This window comes from Eptatretus burgeri, chromosome 11, assembly GCF_056783735.1.
Source record: "Eptatretus burgeri isolate ZD-2024b chromosome 11, Ebu_testis_v1, whole genome shotgun sequence".
Taxonomy (NCBI): domain Eukaryota; kingdom Metazoa; phylum Chordata; class Myxini; order Myxiniformes; family Myxinidae; genus Eptatretus; species Eptatretus burgeri.
The window spans coordinates 63,317,371-63,332,299 of NC_140971.1; the positions used below are offsets into that span (position 1 = coordinate 63,317,371).

General features: G+C 43.0%; 1 long non-coding RNA gene and 3 other non-coding genes across 5 annotated transcripts in view; 1 reads left to right on the forward strand and 3 right to left on the reverse strand.

Annotated features, from left to right (window-relative positions):
• The window catches only part of LOC147017227 (uncharacterized), a 100,036-nt gene that overhangs the window by 35,616 nt on the left and 49,491 nt on the right, over window positions 1-14,929 (forward strand). The window lies entirely within an intron of this gene.
• On the reverse strand, window positions 3,772-3,844 carry TRNAA-CGC (transfer RNA alanine (anticodon CGC)). Its single transcript has one exon. It is a non-coding gene; the product is annotated as a tRNA-Ala (tRNA).
• Window positions 8,044-8,116, reverse strand: TRNAA-CGC (transfer RNA alanine (anticodon CGC)). The gene has a single exon. It is a non-coding gene; the product is annotated as a tRNA-Ala (tRNA).
• On the reverse strand, window positions 8,963-9,035 carry TRNAA-UGC (transfer RNA alanine (anticodon UGC)). The gene has a single exon. It is a non-coding gene; the product is annotated as a tRNA-Ala (tRNA).

Sequence of the window (14,929 nt, forward strand, 5' to 3'; positions counted from 1 at the left end):
CACAAGGAGAACGCCACCTCCCTGAATGCATTGTGCCAACTGAAAAGTTTGGTGGAGGAAGAATTATGGACTGGGGCTGCTTTTCATGGTTTGGGCTCGGCCCCTTAGTTCCAGTAAAGGAAAATCTTAATGCCACAGCATACAATGACATTCTAGACGATTCTGAGCTGCCAACTTTGTGGCAACAGTTTGCGGAAGGCCCTTTCCTGTTTCAGCATGACAATGCCCCCATGCACAAAGCGAGGTCCATACAGAAATGGTTTGTCAAGATCGGTGTGGAAGAACTTGACTGGCCTGCACAGAGCTCTGACCTCAACCCCATCAAACACCTTTCGGATGAATTGGAATGCCAACTGAGAGCCAGACCTAATCGCTGAACATCAGTGCCCAACCTCACTCATGCTTTTGTGGCTGAATGGAGGCAAATCCCTGCAGCAATGTTCCAACATCTCATGGAAAGCCTTCCCAGAAGAGGGCAGGCTGTTATAACAGCAAAGGGGGGACCAACTCCATATTAATGCCCATGATTTTGGAATGAGATGTTGGACCAGTAGGTGTCCACATTCTTTTGGCCATGTAGTGTATGTCCTTCCTAAGTTGTGGTGACCAAAGCTGCACACAATATTCTGGAAGTGGCCTTATTGAGAAACCCACAGCAGTTGCAAGCAAAGACAGCCTTTCACTAGCCCTGAGAAGATCAGCTCATGTCTTTAAGCCTCCTGAGCATCTTGATTTGTGAAAAGAAAAAAGATAAAAAGGTGGGGGGATGGAAGATGAGATTTATCAGGAGTTTATGATAATCCATGCATACATGGGTGCACTGGGGCATGGTTAAACAGTCATGTGACTTGCCCAACTTCCAATGCTGTGTTGTGCTGTGTTGTGCCCGTGTCCGAATTAATCCTGTTGATCCCAATTCAGAGCCTTCCTCCCTTTCTATCGAGTACATTACACCTCACTAATCACAACACATCATGAGTTCCATCCTTAATAGCTTCCCCACCCTCCAGTGAACTCTAAAAGCCTGAATTCCTTCCTCAAATCCCACTGCAAACCTTGCTGCCCCCTTTCTATTTAGCATGTGGCCGTCAGAATGGAAACACTTCCTTTGTACCCGAAATGATTCTAACTGCTTCTTAAATGCAAAACTTTCCTCCATACATGATGCTTACAGCCATTTGTTGACATCTATTGCTCTGCTCATAATTTATATATCATTTCCTAATCTTGGGAGAATCCCAGGAAACATTACCTCACAACCCTTTGCCGTTTGCCGATTACCCAATATCCTGCATGTATTTTTGAAAACCTCAGAGTAAACTTTCCCCAAATCAAATGCTCCAAGGTGCACCACGTTCTTCTTACCATGTGATAAGATACGATGTTATTTACCCTTCCTTCAATGTCCGGAACTAATGCTCCTTTAAAACTACACAGAAGTCCATGTCTACGATCCTTCCTGCAGAATGAAGAATCTACATACTTAATGGTCTCATCACCGACAAATACTGCATCCCAGACCTCATTCCTACCAATCTCTATTGCTGTACCCTCAACCATGCCTGCACTTACTGCACCTTCAACACAGTCTGCACTCACCAGACCTGCACCACTGCCTGCAATTGCTGCATCGTCACCACTGCCAGCTCTGAATGCGCCATCACCACTACCTACTTGTGATGCACCATCACTTTTGCCTGCAACCGTTGCACCATCACCACTGCCTGCACCTGTTGCACCAGCACCACTTCCAAAATCCATCATCACCATCTATTTTCTACAAATTTCTCAAATTTGGCTGTTTGCTGAAAATTATCGACATGTTCCTCAACCGAGTGCAAACTATCATTAAATGGCCTCTTTCCTCACACTTCTGACAACAGTTAGTACCCTCTGCCTTCCCTCATCTTGATGTGGCCCACATTGAATATCCACCACATTGAACCCACAATATCACCAACAAAATATGCAAAACATCACAAAAAAACAAAGGAATCTTGTTCAGGCTGAGAAGCTTTCAGATCGATCCTGCACCCTCTCACAGGCAAAGTGAGCACTCGACTGTTTGACCTAATCCCCCTGGTGAACGATTCTTTTGTCTTCAATGTCCATAACACCTGCTCCTTCAAAACGACTCTGAAGTCGAGGTCAGTGATCTTTCCAGCAGAATGAAGAATCAACATATTTAATGGTCTCATCACCGAAAAAAAAAAACTCTCTCCCAGAATTCATTCCTTCCAATGTTTATTGCTGTACCCCAACAACTGCCTGCACTCACTGCACCTCCACCACTACCTGCACTGGCTGCACTATCACCACTGCCTGCTCCTGCTGCATACTCACTACTTCAATATCCCAAGAATCCTCACGCCAAAACAGTCACCATCTATTTTCTGTAAATTTCGCACATTCAGCAACTTGCTCAAATTATCTATCCCTTCCTTCCACCTTGTGTTATCAGTCATTAAATGGGCTCTTTCCTCACAATTCTGACAACAGTTAGTACCCTCTGCTTTCCTTGAACTTGATGTGGCCCACATTGAGTATCGATCACATTTTATGCACGACTCTTCCTTTATGACATGCTCTCCATTTATACCCTTTTTCACCACCACATTCCCAAAGCCCCAACTGTCTGAAACGAGAAACTCAACATAAGGCTTCCCACTTCTTCTTTCAACAAACTAACACGAATGACCGCTGATACTGTGATGAAAACAACGACAACCATTGTGAATGCAAACCCACAACTCTTCACTCAAATATCGAAAACAAAATAAGCAAAACACACTTTCCTTGACCTTGTCGAGAAGCTTTCAGGAACGCATGTGAGCAATCGGAAGTGAAAATAATGGAGAATGCAGGGATCAATCCTGCTGCCTCTCGCATGCTCAGCGAGCGCTCTACCATTTGAGCTAATCCCCCTGATGAATTAATGCAATGTCTTTAATGTGCAAAACACCTACTCCTTTCAATGACTGAGAAGTCGAAGATGACGACACCTCCAGCAGAATGAATAATCGACTTGTTGAATGGTCTCTTCACCAACAAAACTCTCTCCCAGAACTTATTCCACCCATTGTCTCTTGCTCCACCCTCACAGCTGCCTGCACTCACTGCACCTCCACCATCACCAGCACTGGCTGCACCTTCCCAACTGTTTGCTCGCAGTGCACCATCAACAGTGCCTGCTCCAACTGCACCATCGCCACTTCCTCGTACCACTGCACAGTCAACACTTCCTGCTCCTGATCCACACTCATCACTTAAATATCCCAAGCATCCTCACTCCAAAACAGTCACCATCTATTTTCTGTAAATTTGGCACATTCGGCGACTTGCTGAAATTATCTCTCCGTTCCTTCAACCTCGTGTTAACTGTCATTAAAAGGAGTGTTTCCTCACAATTCTTTCAACAGTGAGTACCCTCTGCTTTCCGTAATCTTGATTTGGCCCACATTGAGCATCAATCACATTTTATGCTCTACTCTTCCTTTATTCTTTGCTCTCCATTTATACCATTTTTCACTTCCACATTCCCAAAGACCCAACTGTCTGAAACCATAAACTGAACACAAAGCTTCACACTTCTTCTTTCAACAAAGGAACACTCATGCCCACTGAAACTTTGATGAAAACAACGACAGCCTTTGTGAATGCAAACCCACAACTCTTCACTCAAATATCAAAAACAAAACAAGCAAAACACACTTTCCTTGACCTTGTCGAGAAGCTTTCAGGGACGCAAGTGAGCAATCGAAGTGAAAATAATGGAGGATGCAGGGATCGATCCTGCTGCCTCTCGCATGCGAAGCGAGCGCTCTACCATTTGAGCTAATCCCCCTGATGAATAAATGCAATGTCTTCAATGTCCAAAACACTGACTCCTTTCAATGACTGAGAAGTCGAGGATGATGAAACCTCCAGCAGAATGAATAATCAACTTATTGAATGGTCTCTTCACCACCAAAACTCTCTCCCAGAACTCATTCCGCCCAATGTCTATTGCTGTCCCCTCACAACTGTCTGCTCCCACTGCACCATGACCACTTCCTCGTGCCACTGCACAGTCAATACTTCCTGCTCCTGCTGCACACTCAAAACTTCAATATCCAAAGCATCCTCACTCCAAAACAGTCACCATCTATTTTCTGTAAATTTGGCACATTCGGCAACTTGCTGAAATTATCTCTCCGTTCCTTCAACTTGAGGTTTACTGTCATTAAATGGGCTCTTTCCTCACAATTCTTTCAACAGTGAGTACCCTCTGCTTTCCGTAACATTGATGTGGCCCATATTGAGCATCAATCACATTTCATGCTCCAGTCTTCCTTTATTCTTCGCTCTCCATTTATACTCTTTTTCATGACCACATTCCCAAAGACACAACTGTCTGAAACCATAAACTGAACACAAGGCTTCACACTTCTTCTTTCAACAAACGAACACGAATGCCACTGACACTGTGATGAAAACAACAACAACCTTTGTGAATGCAAACCCACAACTCTCCACTCAAGTATCGAAAACAAAATAAGCAAAACACACTTTTCTTGACCTTGTCGACAAAATTTTAGGGATGCAAGTGAGCAATCGGAAGTGAAAATATTGGAGGATGCAGGGATTGATCCTGCTGCCTCTCACTTGCAAAGGGAGCACTCCACCATTTGAGCTAATCGCCCTGATGAATTTTGGTAATGTCTTCAATGTCCAAAACACCGACTCCTTTAAACAACTGAGAAGTCGAGGTTGACGATCCTTCCAGCAGAATGAATAATCAACTTATTGAATTGTCTCATCACCAACAAAACTCTCTCCCAGAACTCATTCCGCCCAATGTCTATTGCTGTCCCCTCACAACTGTCTGCTCCCACTGCACCATCACCACTTCCTGGTGCCACTGCACAGTCAATACTTCCTGGTCCTGCTGCACACTCAAAACTTCAATATCCAAAGCATCCTCACTCCAAAACAGTCACCATCTATTATCTGTAAATTTGGCACATTCAGCGACTTGCTTAAATTATCTCTCCATTCCTTCAACCTCGTGTTAACTGTCATTAAATGCGTTCTTTCATCACAATTCTTTCAACAGTGAGTACCCTCTGCTTTCCGTAATCTTGATTTGGCCCACATTGAGCATCAATCACATTTTATGCTCGACTCTTCCTTTATTCTTTGCTCTCCATTTATACCATTTTTCACGATCACATTCCCAAAGACCCAACTACTGTCTGAAACCATAAACTGAACACAAGGCTTCACACTTCTTCTTTCAACAAACTAACACTAATGGCCGCTGAAACTGTGATGAAAACAACGACAACCATTGCGAATGCAAACCTGCAACTCTTTCTCAAATATCGAAAACAAAATAAGCAAAACACACTTTCCTTGACCTTGTCGAGAAAATTTCAGGGACGCATGTGAGCAATCGGAAGTGAAAATAATGGAGGATACAGGGATCGATCCTGCTGCCTCTCGCATACGAAGCGAGCACTCTACCATTTGAGCTAATCCCCTGTTGAAGTAATGCCATGTCTTCAATGTCCAAAACACGGACTCCTTTCAACGAGTGAGAAGTCGAGGATGACGATCCCTCCAGCAGAATGAATAATCGACTGAGTAAATAGTCTCTTCCCCAACAAAACTCTCTCCCAGAACTCATTCCGTGCAATGTCTATTGCTGTCCCCTCACCACGATCTGCTCCCACTGTACCATCACCACTTCCTATTGCCACTGCACAGTCAATACTTCCTGCTCCTGATGCAGACTCATCACTTCAACATCCAAAGCATCCTCACTCCAAAACAGTCACCATCTATTTTCTGTAAAATTCGCACATTCGGCTACTTGCTTAAATTATCTCCAAGTTCCTTCAACCTCGTGTTTACTGTCATTAAATGGGCTCTTTCCTCACAATTCTTTCAACAGTGAGTACCCTCTGCTTTCCGGAATCTTGATTTGGCCCACATTGAGCATCAATCACATTTTATGCTCAACTCATCCTTTATTCTTCGCTCTCCATTTATACCCCTTTTCACGACCACATTCCCAAAGACACAACTGTCCGAAACCAGAAACTGAACACAAGGCTTCACACTTTTTCTTTCAACAAACAAACACTCGTGACCGCTAAAACTGTGATGAAAACAACAACAACCTTTGTGAATGCAAACCCACAACTCTTTCTCAAATATCGAAAATAAAATAAGCAAAACACACTTTCCTTGACCTTGCCGAGAAAATTTCAGAGCCGCATGTGAGCAATCGGAAGTCAAAATAATGGAGGATGCAGGGATCGATCGTGCTGTTTCTTCTATGCTTAGCAAGTGATCTACCATTTGAGCTAATTCGCCTGATAAATTACTGCAATCTCTTCAATGTCCAAAACACCTACTCCTTTCAACGACTGAGAAGTCGAGGATGATGATCCCTCCAGTAGAATGAATAATCAACTTGTTGAAAGGTCTCATCACCAACAAAACTCTCTTCCAGAACTAATTCCGTGCAATGTCTATTGCTGTCCCCTCACAACTGTCTGCTCCCACTACACTATCACCACTTCCTCGTGCCACTGCACCGTCAACACTTTCTGAGTCTGCTGCACACTCAAGATTTCAATATCCCAAGCATCCTCACTCCAAAACAGTCACCATCTATTTTCTGTAAATTTGGCACATCCGGCGACTTGCTCAAATTATCTCTCCGTTCCTCCAACCTCGTGTTAACTGTTATGAAATGGGCTCTTTCCTCACAATTCTTCCAATCAGTTGGTACCGTCTCCTTTTCGTAACATTGATGTGACCCACATTGAGTATCTATCACATTTTATGCACTACTCTTCCTTTATTCTTTGCTCTCCATTTATACCCTTTTTCACCACCACATTCCCAAAGCCCCAACTGTCTGAAACCATAAACTCAACACAAATCTTCCCACTTCTTCTTTCAGGGAACTAAAATGATTGACTGCTGAGACTGTGATGAAAACAACGACAATCTTCATAAATGCAAACCCCCAACTCTTGTCTGAAAAGTCGAAAAGAAAATATGCAAAACACACTCTCCTGATCCTTGACGAGAAGCTTTCAGAGCCGCATGTGACCATTCGGAAGGAAAAATAATTGAGGATGCAGGGATCGATCTTGCTGCTTCTTACATGCAAAACAAACACTCTGCCATTTGAGCGAATCCCGCTGATGACTTATTGCAATGTCTTCAATGTCCAAAACACCGACACCTCGAAACGACTGAGAAGTCGAGGTTGACGACCCTTCCAGCAGAATGAATTATCGACTTGTTGAATGGTCTCATCACCAACAAAACTCTCTCCCAGAACTTATACCGCCCATTGTCTATTGCTCCACCCTCACAACTGTCTGCACTCAATGCACCTCCACGACCACCGGCACTGGCTGCACATTCACAATTGTGTGCTCGCACTGCACCATCACCATCGCCTGCTCCACCTGCACTATCGCCACTTCCTCGTGTCACTGCACAGTCAACACTTTCTGCTCCAGATGCAGACTCATCACTTCAATATCCAAAGCATCCTCACTCCAAAACAGTCACCATCTATTTTCTGTAAGATTTGCGCATTTGGCGACTTGCTTAAATTATCTCTCCATTCCTTCACCCTCGTGTTAACTGTCATCAAATGGGCTCTTTCCTCACAATTCTTTCAACAGTGAGTACCCTCTGCTTTCCGTCATATTGATTTGGCCCACATTGAGCATCAATCACATTTCATACTCGACTCTTCCTTTATTCTTCGCTCTCCATTTATACCCTTTTTCACGACCACATTCCAAAGACCCAACCATCTGAAACCATAAACTGAACACAAGGCTTCACACTTCTTTCAACAAACGAACACGAATGCCCGCTGAAACTGTGATGAAAACAACGACAACCATTGTGAATGCAAACCCACAACTCTTTACTCAAATATCGAAAACAAAATAAGTAAAACACACTTTCCTTGACCTTGTCGAGAAGCTTTCAGGGACGCATGAGAGCAATCGGAAGTGAAAATAATGGAGGATACAGGGATCGATCCTGCTGCCTCTCGCATGCGAAGCGAGCACTCTACCATTTGAGCTAATCCCCCTGATGGTTTAATGCAATGTCTTCAATGTGCAAAACACCGACTCCTTTCAACGACTGAGAAGTCGAGGATGACAACACGTCCAGCAGAATGAATAATCGACTTATTGAATGGTCTCTTCACCAACAAAACTCTCTCCCAAAACTTATTTCCACCCATTGTCTATTGCTCCACCCTCACAACTGCCTGCACTCACTGCACCTCCACCAACACCGGCACTGGCTGCACCTTCACAACTGTCTGCTCGCACTGCACCATCACCAGTGCCTGCTCCAATTGCACCATCGCCACTTCCTCGTGCCACTGCACAGTCAACACTTTCTGCTCCTGATGCACACTCATCACTTCAATATCCCAAGCTTCCTCACTCCAAAACAGTCACCATCGATTTTCTGTAAAATTCCCACATTCGGCTGCTTGCTTAAATTATCTCTCCGTTCCTTCAACCTCGTGATAACTGTCATTAAATGGGCTCCTTCCTGACAATTCTTTCAACAGTGAGTACCCTCTGCTTTCCGTAATCTTGATTTGGCCCACATTGAGCATCAATCACATTTTTTGCTCCACTCTTCTTTATTCTTTGCTCTCCATTTATACCATTTTTCACTTCCACATTCCCAAAGACCCAACTGTCTGAAACCAGAAACTGAACACAAGGCTTCACACTTCTTCTTTCAACAAAGGAACACTCATGCCCGCTGAAACTGTGATGAAAACAACGACAGCCTTTGTGAATGCAAACCCACAACTCTTCACTCAAATATCGAAAACAAAATAAGTAAAACACACTTTCCTTGACCTTGTCGAGAAGCTTTCAGGGACGCATGTGAGCAATCGAAGTGAAAATAATGGAGGATGCAGGGATCGATCCTGCTGCCTCTCGCATGCAAAGCGAGCGCTCTACCATTTGAGCTAATCCCCCTGATGAATAAATGTAATCTCTTCAATGTCGAAAACACCGACTCCTTTCAATGACTGAGAAGTCGAGGAAGATGTTACCTCCAGCAGAATGAATAATCGACTTATTGAATGGTCTCTTCACCAACAAAACTCTCTCCCAGAACTCATTCCACCCAATGTCTATTGCTGTCCCCTCACAACTGTCTGCTCCCACTGCACCATCACCACTTCCTCGCTTCACTGCACAGTCAATACTTCCTCCTCCTGCTGCACACTCAAAACTTCAATATCCAAAGCATCCTCACTCCAAAACAGTCACCATCTATTTTCTGGAAATTTGGCACATTCGGCAACTTGCTTAAATTATCTCTCCGTTCCTTCAACCTCAGGTTTACTGTCATTAAATGTTATCTTTCCTCACAATTCTTTCAACAGTGAGTACCCTCTGCTTTCCGTAATCTTGATTTGGCCCATATTGAGCATCAATCACATTTGATGCTCGACTCTTCCTTTATTCTTCGCTCTCCATTTATACCCTTTTTCACCACCACATGCCCAAAGACACAACTGTCTGAAACCATGAACTGAACACAAGCCTTCACACTTCTTCTTTCAACAAACTAACACTAATGACCGCTGAAACTGTGATGAAAACAACGACAACCATTGTGAATGCAAACCCATAATTGTTCACTCAAATATCGAAAACAAAATAAGCAAAACACACTTTCCTTGACCTTGTCGAGAAGCTTTCAGGGACGCATGTGAGCAATCGGAAGTGAAGAAAATGGAGGATGCAGGGATCGATCCTGCTGCTTCTCGCATGCGAAGCAAGCGCTCTACCATTTGAGCTAATCCCCCTGATGAATTAATGCAATGTCTTCAATGTCCAAAACAACAACTCCTTTCAACGAGTGAGAAGTCGAGGACGACGAAACCTCCAGCAGAATGAATAAACACTTATTGAATGGTCTCTTCACCAACAAAACTCTCTCCCAGAACTTATTCCGCCCATTGTCTATTGCTCCACCTCACAACTGCCTCCACTCACTGCACCTCCACCACCACCAGCACTGGCTGCACCTTCACAACTATCTGCTCCCACTGCACCATCGCCACTTCCTCAGACCACTGCACAGTCAACACTTCCTGCTCCTGATGCACACTCATCACTTCAATATCCCAAGCATCCTCTCTCCAAAACAGTCACCATCTATTTTATGTGAAATTCACGCATTCGGTGACGTGCTGAAATTATCTCTCCATTCCTTCAACCTGGTGTTTACTGTCATGAAATGGGCTCTTTCCTCACTATTCTTTCAGCAGTGAGTACCCTCTGCTTTCTGTAACATTGATGTGGCCCACATTGATTATCTATCACATTTTATGCATTACTCTTCCTTTCTTCTTCGCTCTCCATTTATACTCTTATTCACCACCACATTCCCAAAGCCACAACTGTCTGAAACCATAAACTTAACACAAGTCTTCCCACTTCTTCTTTCATTGAACTCACATGAATGACTGCTGAGACTGTGATGAAAACAACGACAATCTGCATAAATGCAAACGCACAACTCTTTTCTGAAATATCGAAAACAAAATATGCAAAACCCACTCTCCTTGTCCTTGCTGAGAAGCTTTCAGAGCCGCATGTGACCAATCGGAAGTTAAAATAAAGGAAGATGCAGGGATCGATCTGGCTGCCTCTCACATGCTCAGTGAGCACTCTACCATTTGAGCTAATCCCCCTGATGAATTATCACATTGTCTTCAATGTCCAAAATACCTATTTCTTTAAACGACTGAGAAGTCGAGGTTGACGATCCTTCCAGCAGAATGAATAATCGACTTATTGAATGGTCTCATCACCAACAAATCTCTCTCCCAGAACTCATTCCTTCCAATGTCTATTGCTGTACCCTCATCACTGCCTGCACTCACTGCACCTCCACTACCACCTGCACTCACTGCACCATCACCATTCCCTGACACTGCTGCACCATCACCACTGCTTGCTCATGCTGCACCATCACCACTGCATGCTCCCACTGCACCCTCACCACTGCCTGAAACTGCTTCGCAATTTCCACTGCCTTCTGCCACTGCTCCATCACCACTGCCTGCTACTGCTGCACTATCACCACTGCCTTCTCCCACTGCACAATCACCACTGCCTAACACTGCTGCGCCATCACCACTGCCTTCTCCTGCTGCACCATCACCACTGCTGCTCCTGCTGCACCATCACCACTTCCTTTTGCCATTGCACCATCATCACTGCCTGCTCCTGCTGCATCGTTCCCACTTCCATTATCTCCAGCAACCTCACTCCACTACCACATCCAACTCTTGTCGACAAATTTCGCACATTCTGCAATTTGCTGCGAATTATCTATCCGCTTCTTCAACCTTGTAATAACAATCATTAAATGGGCTCTCTCGTCACAGTTCTCACAACAGTTAGTACTCTCTGCTTCCGCTCTTCTTGATGTGGCCGACGTTCAGTATCTATCACATTTTATGTACTCCTCTTTCTTTCTTCTTCGCTTTTTCTTTATATCCTTTTTCACCGCCATATTCCCAAGGCCCCATCTGACTTCAATGCAAAAATTATCACTGGGCCTCCCTCTGCTTCCGTCAATAAACTAACACGAATGCAAACTAAAACTGTCATGAAAACAACTACAACCTTTGTAAATACAAACCCAGAACCCTTGTCACAAATATCGAAAAAAAATACACAAAAACACTGATCTTGTTCTGGCTGAAGAGCTTCAACAGCCGTGAGCAAACAACTGGAATTAAAAATATTGGGGAACACAGGCATTGATCCCACTCCTTCTCACATGTGAAGGAAGCACTTCATTATCTGAGCTTATCCCCTTCATGACTGATTACTTCCACATGAATGTCCCTAACTCCTCCTACTTCAAAGGTACACAGAAATCTATGTGTGCGATCCTTTCTGCAGAATGAAGAATCGACATATTTTATGGTATCATCACCGACATAAACTCTCTCACAGAACTCATTCCTCCCAATTTCTATTGCTCTACCCTCACCACTGCAAAGAACAACTCGTGCTGGAAAATTTAACATGTGAAATAATGTCGAAGAGAACATACAGCCCCAACAAATTGTAAGAATAACAAGAGGGGAATTACAAAGGAAAATACGAATAAAACATCACAGCAATTCACAGAGAATGACAGAGTAGCATGTGAAATTTTTAAAAAATCAAATGTGAAAAGAGGTTAAAAAGACTCACTGGAATTGTTCAGAAGAGGGCAGCTGAACTGGGAGAGACAACGAGTCTTCACTGTGTATGCCAAAGATCAAGGGCAAGACACAAATGAGTTTGCCTGTTAGTATTCCCATGCGTGTCAACCCCTGGCTCATGTTACAGGGAACCCAGGTTCAAATGTCATATGCCATGTGTTTATCCTTCTCTACTGATGTCCATATAATTCATGTATATGTTCACTGATGTCTCCTCATGTCTTGTCCAACACCCAATTTACATACAAGACACTCCATCAGTCTTAGACCAGTGTTTACAAAAAAAGAATGTTTGAATAATAAGTTGAATGGATAAGTGCAGGTTCTGCAAAGTCGAAACAAAAAGTACCAGCCACTTCTGGACATGCAGGAAACTTATGTCAGAACAATTGTATGCAGTACATAAAGGCATAACATTGTGTGCAGAGTAATCCACTAGCATAACTGCAAAAACTTCAATATCATAGTCCCAGAAAAGTCATGGAAGCACAACCATGAAAAAACAATCAAAGAATATTTGACTTGACCATTCCATCTCGTGGAAGCATTGAAAACAAAGGGGTGACAGGATGGTCTAAAGGTATGCACACTCGCTTCTGAGCTGGCTGGCCTGAGTTTGAATCCTGACCCACCTATAAACTGTCATTCCATCCTTTCTCAGGCAGGGTGATTCATCAATGTGTGTGTGCCATACCTCGAATGGATGTTAAACAGGAGTCCCATCTGTCAGCATTTGTTGGTGGATGTTAAAGATCACATGGTGTTCTTCAAGAAGAGTAGGCGAGTTATTGCCAGCACCAACAAATTCAAAATTCCTGCCCTAACCAGCAGAGGGCATTGCATCAGCGACACAGCTGTACCCGAAGCCAATGATACTGCCCTGCAGCCTTGTGCTGCATACGGATGAAGATTGAAAACAAGGTACTGAGAAACTCCAGTGTCTTCTCAGAAATAAAATGGAAAGGAATATCTACTTAGAAATATTGGTATCCATTGACTTTGGTCCAAATGATTCAGAAACATAAAAGTGGTAAAACACCAGGACCTCAACGTTGATATGAAATCAACATCGTGCCAGTGATAATCATAGAAACTGGAATGATGTCGATAAATTTTGTGGAGAAACTGAAAGATACCTTGAAATATCACAACACATGAGCCACAATTGGAAGCTGCCTGAGGTTTATTGAATATAATCAAAAGAGTCTCTGGAACAGAGATGTGATACAGAACACCTGAAAATGTTCCGAAGCCGAAATGAGAAAATGCAACTGGAGAAAGCACTCAAAATATAATCTGGAAACAACTAGAGTTCAGAGAACACCTTAGCCTGTGCAATGTTGTTTAAAAACAAAACAGAACGTGAGAAGGTTCTTTGAAACTCTTGCTTACTGCTTTTCTGAGCATGATCAATATTTTCTGACGATTTCATCTCCATCATGATATTCCCAAAGCTGAGAGTTTGAGCGGAAAATTTGATTGGTCGAGATGGCATGAAATGCAATAATATTTTGTCGAAGTACTGGTAAACGGAAAGTTTTTGAAAATGCCAACAAAGCAATTTATGTTCTACAGTTGTTCACTTATGTAAAAGTTTTGAAGGCTGTATAAATGGAAAACACAACAAACTTTATTTTTACTGCCGTTTATGTACCATCTTTTACACCACTTTGTTTAACATGTTATCTTGGTTCTTTGTGCCTGTTGTTTGTGCCCTTTATGATGTCTCTAAAAACAGTAAGTCTCCTGTTTGGAATGATTATCAATTATTTTGACTGCTTTTGACTGCGAGACAATCACTAAAAAAAAACTAGAAGTGCACTCAGTAGTGCATACCTCTGCCCTCTAATGCCTGATCCCATACAACATATCTGGCCCAATACATCTTTGAAATATCGTGCTATAGATAGTTTTCAGCCCTATCTCTCAATGGTGAAGAATCACTTTTAAAATTATCTGATCCGGATCCGGATTCGGATCTTCACCAACATCGAATCAATTCGTCGTGGTCACACACCCAACCTGTCCACAAAATTTCATCCAGATCTGTCCAAACTTTTTGAGATATCCTGCACACAAACGAACAAACAAGCAGTCATAGACTGGTACTTACGAAATCGTCAACTTGGCCTCTGACCTTGTCTAATAAAAGCTGTCTCTGGAGAAGGTAGCGACGCAAACCAGAAGTTTCTACGATGATTCTGTACCAAACCATCATAAATCGAATGTTTGACCTCACTGTGACCTTGATCTTTGACCGATTTTGCCCAAAATCTAAACAGCGCTAGCCATCACCCTTCTTAATCATGTGGTATAATTTGACATTGGTAGCTTCTTCCGTTCTCGAGTTATTGTGCCTACAAACAAACACACAAACACACAAACACACAAACACACAAACAGATGACGGAAGTCATCAATATACTTACGAAATCTTTATATTTCGTAAGTAACAAACACACAAACAGACAGAAAAGGGTGAAAACATCACCTCCTTCACCTTAGGTGGCAGAGGTAAAAAAAAAAATTCAAATAATAAATACAAAAAAAAAAGACTGCGCATATGTTGGACGACATTCCCTACAATCTGTCAAATTTTGAGCCAAAGAACTGCTAAACTGGAGGGACGTGTTC